The 8,696-nt window shown below is 57.5% G+C and overlaps 1 protein-coding gene across 2 annotated transcripts in view; it reads left to right on the forward strand.

Annotated features, from left to right (window-relative positions):
* Nucleotides 1-1,802: 1,802 nt before the first annotated feature.
* The window catches only part of SPACA6 (sperm acrosome associated 6), a 30,256-nt gene continuing 23,362 nt past the window's right edge, over nt 1,803-8,696 (forward strand). For both annotated transcript variants that reach the window (XM_030543439.1, XM_030543441.1), the window contains exons 1-2: nt 1,803-1,830; nt 1,984-2,041. The gene's annotated coding sequence lies outside the window, so the exon portion shown is untranslated. The remainder of the gene's footprint in view (nt 1,831-1,983; nt 2,042-8,696) is intronic.

Raw genomic sequence — 8,696 nt, forward strand, 5'->3', positions numbered from 1 at the left:
CCGGCCCTGTTTGGCGGCGGGGGGCCCTTCCGTTCTGGGACCCGCCGCTGAAGTGCCCTGAAGACCCGCGGCGGGGGCCCCCCGCCAGCGAATTACCGCCGAAGCAGGACCTGCCGCCGAAGTGCAGCCCGCTTTTCGGCGGTAATTTGGTGGCGGGGGGCCCCCGCCGCGGGTCTTCGGGGCACTTCGGCGGCTGGTCCCTGAACGGAAGGGCCCCCCGCCGCCGAATTACCGCCGAAGACCGGGTTGCACTTCGGCAGCAGGTCCCGCTTCGGCGGTAATGCGATGGCGCGGGGTCCTTCTGCCCCGGAGCAGAAGGACTCCCCCGCCAGCGAAGACCGGGAGCAGAAGAAGCTCCGGGGCCTGGCCCCGCAAGAGTTTTCTGGGGCCCACGAGCGAGTGAAGGACCCCGCTCCAGGGGCCCTGAAAAACTCTCGTGGGGGCCCCTGCGGAGCCTGGGGCAAATTGCCCCTCTTGCCCCCCACCTCTGGGCGGCCCTGGCCCTGGGCACCCTCCACCCCAGTTCTGGCTCCCTCCCAGCCCCCCTGCTCTCCCATTCCCCTCCCAGAGCCAGGGAGAGAACCCAGGAGTCCTGCCTCCCAGCCCCCCACTCTAACCACTAGTCTAGACCCCTGGCCTGAGGTTAATTCACCCCGTTCACGGGATGGTGTTAACAGGGTGGAACAGTTTCACTCAGTTCTGTGAACAGGCCAGTTTTAATTCAGTGAAACACAATGCAGTGTGAGTGTGACCTGCATTACACATTTGTGTATAACACTCTTGACTGTTAACACAACTCTTTGATTGTGGAGTGTCGCATGAGTTTCTCCACACGCAGGAGCGTTAGCACAATGATTGTGTGTCCACACACACAGGCACTTTGAGAGGATTGTGTAGTATCACACAGGTGTGCATGCACACACTGGAATAATGACAGTGACTGTGACATGTCACACAAGTGTGTCCACACAAATATACATAGGCACATCAGCACCATGCATTTGGGGTGTCACACACGCAGGCACTACAGCATGACGATTGTGTAGTGTCACACAACTGTATAGACACCCAGGCACATCAACACAATGATTGTGTAGTATCACACAAAAGATGTATCAACACAACCATTTGTGTGTGCTTCATCTGCACAGGGCCAATCTGCGTCTAACCCCAACACACTTGGCTTTTGTGTTAACTACACACTGTCCAAAACCCACTGTCGGGACTGTGCCTATAAAATAGGGACATCTGGTCACCCTAGTGACAAGCGACTTTCCTTTTGGGAGGGAAAATGTATCCTTGTAAGTCCCACCCCCCCCATAGCCCCGCCCCAACCCCACACTTCCTGGGGCAGTGGGGGTGGGAGGTCCCGCAGCCCCACCCCACAGGATTCGGAAAGACACAGGCCAGCAGGGAAGCCACCCGCAGTTGCTGAGCCAAGCCCAGCCAAAAACCTGCTGAGCAGAACTAATAAAGATCCAAGGAGAGAACCCAGGAGTCCTGGCTCCCAGCCCTCCCGTTGTGACCACTAGACTCCCCTCCCCTCCCCGAGCTGGGGAGAGAAGCCAGGAGTCCTGGCTCCCAGCCTGCCCCCCCCCAACCACTAGGCGCCACTGCCCTCCCGCGCTGGTCTCTGGGGCCGATGCCATGGGGGGCTGGGGGCTCGAGGCTGGGGCCAGCCGGGCGCTGCCGATCCGCCCGGGGGGGGTAGGAGAGAGTTAACCACAGGGCCGGCTGCTCCTTGGATGCCAGCCCAGCTCTGTTCTTGTTACCCACAATCCTTCATTCCTCCCCCCCTTCTCTGGCACCGACCGGATCCCTGGCACTGAGGTTGGTCCTACATTCCCCCCCAGCCGGACCCCCCCTCCCTCCCCACCCGCCCCCCGGGCACCGCCTGGCAGCCCGGCCCAGCCCCACGGCCCCCGCGTGCCATCCTTCCACTTCTCCTCTCACCCCCTTTTCTCCTTCCTTTCTTCCCCGCAGCTCGGCCGCGCCCGGGACCCAGCCGGAGCCCTCGGGCCCATCGTGGGAAGATTTCAGGGTGAGCGTCTCCCCCCTCCTCCGTCGCCCCTTTTTGGCTCAGCTGGGGCTGCGGGTCGGGAGTGAGGGGCACCAGCACAGCGGTGGATGGGAGCTGAGGGCTGGGCTAGTAGGGGGCTGCGGATCGGGATAGAGGGGCACCGGCGGAGCAGTGGGGTGCGGGTCGGGATGGAGGGGCACTGGCAGGGCTGTGGAGTGGGGAGCCAAGGGGGCTGCGAGTTGGGACTGAGGGGCACTGGCAGGGCTGTAAGGGGGGACCCCCATTTGTTCAGATCCCTGGATCACCGCAGGGAGAGCGTGTGATGGGCGGACAGGAGCCTTTGCTGGACAGACGGACGCGGTGGGGGGGCAGCTTGCTCTGGGCGCCGGATACAAAATGGCGGCTGGTTGGTTGCACCCCACCCCCAGGCTGGAGAGTTGGGGAGTGGGACAGTTTGGGGTTAACCCTTCCGATGCCAGGAGGATTTTAGGTTCCCTGGGCCACCCCTGCACCTGCTCCCTGGGCCCCTTACAGCCGCCCTGCCATCCCAGCCCTGGATCCACCCCCCAGCTCTGCCAGTGCCCCTCACTCCCGACCCGCAGCCCCCTGCTAGCCCAGCTCTGCCTCCTCGCCAGCTCTGCCGGTGCCCCTCACTCCCGACCCTCAGCCCCCTGCTAGCCCAGCTCTGCCTCCTCACCAGCTCTGCCGGTGCCCCTCACTCCTGACCCGCAGCCCTTGCTAGCCCAGCCCTGGCACCCCTCTGCTGTACCAGCATTGGGCTGCATTGCAGGGCTAGTCCGCGACGGATCAGCTTGTCAGGAATTCCCCCCGAGGGTCGGATCCGGACGCCGCTCTAGACAGGATGGCGTTGGCTGCGGGGGGTGGAAAGAGTCTGAAGATTGAGGGGTCCCTGCCCCCCCAATCCCACCTCACCCCCACCCCCCCAATCCCAGCTTCTAGCATCAGGAGAGAAGCCAAGAATGCCTGAGCCCTGCCGCCCCTTCTCCAGGCCTGTGCGTTGGCTCGGCCCTGGCAGAATGAGGGCTGGGAGAGCTGGGGGGCTGCGGGTCAGGAGTGAGGGGCGCTGGCAGGGCTGGGGGGAGCCTAGGGCTGGGCTAGCAGGGGGCTGCAGGTCAGGAGTGAGGGGCGCTGGCAGGGCTGGGGGGAGCCTAGGGCTGGGCTAGCAGGGGCTGCAGGTCGAGAGTGAGGGGCGCTGGCAGGGCTGGGGGGAGCCTAGGGCTGGGCTAGCAGGGGGCTGCAGGTCAGGAGTGAGGGGCGCTGGCAGGGCTGGGGGGAGCCTAGGGCTGGGCTAGCAGGGGCTGCAGGTCGGGAGTGAGGGGCGCTGGCAGGGCTGGGGGGAGCCTAGGGCTGGGCTAGCAGGGGGCTGCAGGTCAGGAGTGAGGGGCACTGGCAGGGCTGGGGGGAGCCTAGGGCTGGGCTAGCAGGGGCTGCAGGTCGAGAGTGAGGGGCGCTGGCAGGGCTGGGGGGAGCCTAGGGCTGGGCTAGCAGGGGGCTGCAGGTCAGGAGTGAGGGCGCTGGCAGGGCTGGGGGGAGCCTAGGGCTGGGCTAGCAGGGGGCTGCAGGTCAGGAGTGAGGGGCGCTGGCAGGGCTGGGGGGAGCCTAGGGCTGGGCTAGCAGGGGGCTGCAGGTCGGGAGTGAGGGGCACTGGCGGGGGGGAAGGGGAGGGTTGCTGGGCACGCGGGGAGGTGCCTGGCCCGTTGCCAAGCACCCGGAGGCCGTTGCTAGGGAACCAGGTTCCCTTGGCAGCCGACAGGCTCTTTCACTTTCGCTGAGTGGCATGGAGGGGGGAGGGGCTGAGCCCATTGGGGGATGGGCTCCCCCCTAGGACAGGCTGAGGGGGAGGGGAAGGTCCCCCACTGACACCCCCTCTTACCCCCTCCCCATCATGGAACACAGACATAGGCCCCTCCCCTCATTGACTCCACCTCTGAGGGACCCCCACTCCCATAGGCCCCTCCCCTTCATAGAACACGTCCATAGACCCCGCCCCCATAGACCCCACCCCTCATTGACTCCACCCCCTTAGGAATCCTAGTCCCATAGGCCCCTCCCCCACATAGAACCCTGCCATAGACCCCGCCCCTCACTGAGCAGGACCCTTAGGAACCCCCACTCCTCATAGCCCCCTTCCCCTCATGGAGAACCGTCATCAACTGTCCTCATAGCCCCCCCCTCACACCATTGGCCTCGCCCCTTTCTGGACTCCATCCTTAAGGACCCTCCTCCCATTGGCCCCACCCCCAATAGGCCCCACCCCCTTATGGGATGCTCTTATTGACTCCTCCCCTTTATGAAACTGAGCCCTCATAGCCTCTCCCTCCATTGGCCCCACCCCCTTGGGGGACCCCCTCCCTCGCCATTGACCCTGCCCCCTTCATCAACTGTCCCTTCTTAACCCAGCCCCCCTCCCCCACTGACCTCCAGGGGTGGAGAGTGGCAGCTGGAGTCCTGATGGGGGAAGGGAAGGGCCCCCCCGAGGAGAGGCATTTCCCTGTGGGGGGGGTGGTTTAGACTGGGTCTCCCCATCCCCCCATGTCCTCCACCCCACCTTGTTCTATGCAGGGGGCTGCTAGGGCACTTGGCAGGGTAGCTGGGGGCTCTGGGCAATGGAGGGGGGTTGTCCTGGGGGGCTGCCAGGTGGGGGGGGCTCTCGCTGGTTTAGAGGGGGGCAGATGCTCTCAGGCTGATCGTGTTTGTCTGCCAGGCCTGGAGGGTGTCTCTGGTGGGGCGCTTGCCGAGGGGGTGTCTGCTGCATGCGGTGATGTGAATTCATTACAGCCTGGGGGAGGGGAGGCGGGCACCGACCTGCTGGCCAGACAATGGCAGCAGTCGCCATGGCAATGCGCCCAGCCATGCCAGCGCCCCCCCCCAAAACTGTCTGGGGGAGGCATGACAGACAGACACAGCGTCCCTGTACCCGGAATGGCCCCTTCCCCAGGCTGGGTGTGGGGGGGCATCACTCATTATGGGATAGTCTGTACCCAGGGAGCCCCTCTAGACCCCGCAGTCCCATGCTCCCCCATTACAACTGAGGCACCAGGAAGGATGGGGAGGGTGTTGGCAGCGGTGCCCACAGCCTCGGGGGGGGGCGTGAGGGAGCTGGCACCGTGCCCAGCTCTGGGCATTTTCCTCTGTCTGCGTCGCTCCTTTCCATTGTCTGCTTCATTCCCTCACACCCTAGCAGGGCACCCCTACCCCCCGGTTCTTCCTTTCTCCTTCCTCCCCCCCATCTCCTTCCACGTCCATCTGTCCATCCATGCTGCGCCCCCCAACCTTCCAGAGAGGCGGTCACGCTCTTTCTACCCCCACAAATTCTGCCCCCCAAACATTGGAGGTGAGGTCTGAGTCATGGGGGAAGGGGCCCAGCCCATCCTTCTTTCCATCCGCCTGTCCCGTCTGCCCCCCCAGAATGGCCAGTGACTGGAAAGACGAGGTAAGCCGTGGTGGGGGTCCCTCTCATTCCCCCTTTCCACTTGTGTCCTCTCTTTTGCTCCTTTCTTCCCTTGCTTCTTCCTCTGGAAGGCAGGGGGTCTTGCGTGGGGGGTGGTGAGAGACGGGTTTCCCTCATGGGAGCATTTCAGGATTTGGGGTGATGATTCCTGGTGGAGGCAGGGATAAGGGAAGGGCCTCATGGGACTTGGGGGAAACCATAGGACCTACATCATTATCATCAGAGAACCAGGAGTCCTGGCTCCCACCCACCCCCCCGGCTCTAACCACTAGACTCTACTTCCCTCCCAGAGCCAGGGATCTCAGACCTAAATTTGGGGGAAATGCTCACAGATGGGTGAGGCTGAGAAACCCAGCACTGGGCGGGATTCACTGGGCAGGGGAGCCCAGGGCTGGGTCACCAGGGGGCTGCAGACTGGGCGTGAACAGCAGGGCTGGGCTGTCAGGCGCAGTGACTGGGGGGTTCCCTAGGGGGCATTAATCTCCCCCAGTTCCCCCTGTGATGTCGTCCCTGCTGGGGGTGCAGCCTGGTCACCGCTCCCAGCTTCCGTCAGGCCGTCTGGTGTGACAGCATAGGAGGGACATGAGTCAGAGCTGGGCAGCTGGCAGTCAGGTTTAGCTCCTGTGCCTGCTGAGTGCTATTTATTAGGTATATTACAGTAGCCCCCAACAGTGCTAGTATTGGCCCTGGACCCCATCGTGCCAGGAGCTATACATTCTGAGTGCTATTTATTAGGGTATTACGGTAGAATCCAGCAGCCCCAGTGCTGGCCCCGGCCCCCATTGCGCCAGGCGCTGTACGTTATGAGAGTTATTTATTAGGGGAATTATGACTTCCTGCTTTAGTCAGCTCCCAGACTCCCTCCTAAGCTTACCCCTCTGCCCCCCCAGCCCTCTCTGCTCGGCTCCTTATGCAGCGGCAGGGAGATCTGTCCCCCACTGGGTGGCCCTGCCCTGGCAAGTGAGTTTGCCGTTGTCTCTTCCGATTCCCCATTGATGTGGACCGATCTTGGACTGTCTATTCAGGGACCCGTTCAGTTCCCTCCCCTCTCATACAGCTGGGTGGCACATACACACCTGTGTCTCTTGGCGTGCCCGGAGAGTGAATGTAATCTTCTCCCCTACACCAGGTCACTGGGGGAGTGGGGGTGGGGGAGAACTGAGGCACACATGGGCTTCATCAAAATATGAGTAAAACTTCCCACTTTGTCACACTCTGGCCAAGTCATTTAACCCCTCCGTGCCTCCGTTTCCCCATCTGTACAGTGGGGTGATAGCACAGCCCTGCCCCATTGTAATGCTAAGAGCATAAATACCTTGATGACTGTGAAGTGGTCTGAGAGCTGCTGGTGAGAAACACTATAGAAGCACTAGGTGGTATTCGTAGATTACAGAGTCTAACCTGTAAACATGATCTTCATTAACGGCCAGTATAGTTAAGCATTGTTACGACTGCGTGTAAATGCAGTGAGGGATGGCTTAGCCTATAAAATAGAAATAACATCCCATCAAATCTACCTTACATCACATGGTGTCTCTATTTTATTTTATTTTATGTTTTCTATTCTAACACTCAGATAGATTCAGTATGCAGAGATTATGGAAATGTGAGCATTTCCACGAGCCTTGTGGATAAGGGAGAAGCGGTGGATGTGATATACCTAGACTTTAGTAAGGCATTTGATACAGTCTCGCATGATATTCTTATAGATAAACTAGGAAAGTACAATTTAGATGGGGCTACTATAAGGTGGGTGCATAACTGGCTGGATAACCGTACTCAGAGAGTAGTTGTTAATGGCTCCCAATCCTGCTGGAAAGGTATAACAAGTGGGGGTCCGCAAGGGTCTGTTTTGGGACCGGCTCTGTTCAATATCTTCATCAACGATTTAGATGTTGGCATAGAAAGTATGCTTATTAAGTCTGCGGACGATACCAAGCTGGGAGGGATTGCAACTGCTTTGGAGGACAGGGTCAAAATTCAAAATGATCTGGACAAATTGGAGAAATGGTCTGAGGTAAACAGGATGAAGTTCAATAAAGATAAATGCAAAGTGCTCCACCTAGGAAGGAACAATCAGTTTCACACATACAGAATGGGAAGAGACTGTCTAGGAAGGAGTATGGCAGAAAGAGATCTAGGGGTCATAGTAGACCACAAGCTTAATATGAGTCAACAGTGTGATACTGTTGCAAAAAAAGCAAACGTGATTCTGGGATGCATTAACAAGTGTGTTGTAAACAAGACACGAGAAGTCATTCTTCCGCTTTACTCTGCGCTGGTTAGGCCTCAACTGGAGTATTGTGTCCAGTTCTGGGCACCGCATTTCAAGAAAGATGTGGAGAAATTGGAGAGGGTCCAGAGAAGAGCAACAAGAATGATTAAAGGTCTTGAGAACATGATCTATGAAGGAAGGCTGAAGGAATTGGGTTTGTTTAGTTTGGAAAAGAGAAGACTGAGAGGGGACATGATAGCAGTTTTCAGGTATCTAAAAGGGTTTCATCAGGAAGAGGGAGAAAACTTGTTCACCTTAGCCTCCAATGATAGAACAAGAAGCAATGGGCTTAAACTGCAGCAAGGGAGATTTAGGTTGGACGTTAGGAAAAAGTTCCTAACTGTCAGGGTAGTTAAACACTGGAATAGATTGCCTAGGGAAGTTGTGGAATCTCCATCTCTGGAGATATTTAAGAGTAGGTTAGATAAATGTCTGTTAGGGATGGTCTAGACAGTATTTGGTCCTGCCATGAGGGCAGGGGACTGGACTCGATGACCTCTCGAGGTCCCTTCCAGTCCTAGAGTCTATGAGTCTATGATGTTTAAGCTACATATTACATTATATTATATTATATTTATTAAACAATGCCTAAACTCACTTTACAGTAATATAGAATTTTATCTATAAGAATATGTAATATAAAATGAAATACAGTATATAGATAGCATGAGGTTTTATGTTTTACAGTTAATTGAACAGCGCTGGAACATAATTTAATATTGAGTGAGTTGTTAATTATTTTTTACATTTAATTAACAATGCTTAAACATAGTGTATATTAATATAGAGCATGTTTAGCCGTTAGAATACATTTGTAATATAAAACCAAAAATGAAATATAGGATATAGATAGTCTATATTATATTATATTATATTATATTATATTATATTATATTATATTATAACTATCCTTAAACATAAATTACAGT

Source organism: Gopherus evgoodei, unplaced genomic scaffold (genome assembly GCF_007399415.2).
Source record: "Gopherus evgoodei ecotype Sinaloan lineage unplaced genomic scaffold, rGopEvg1_v1.p scaffold_31_arrow_ctg1, whole genome shotgun sequence".
Taxonomy (NCBI): Eukaryota; Metazoa; Chordata; order Testudines; family Testudinidae; genus Gopherus; species Gopherus evgoodei.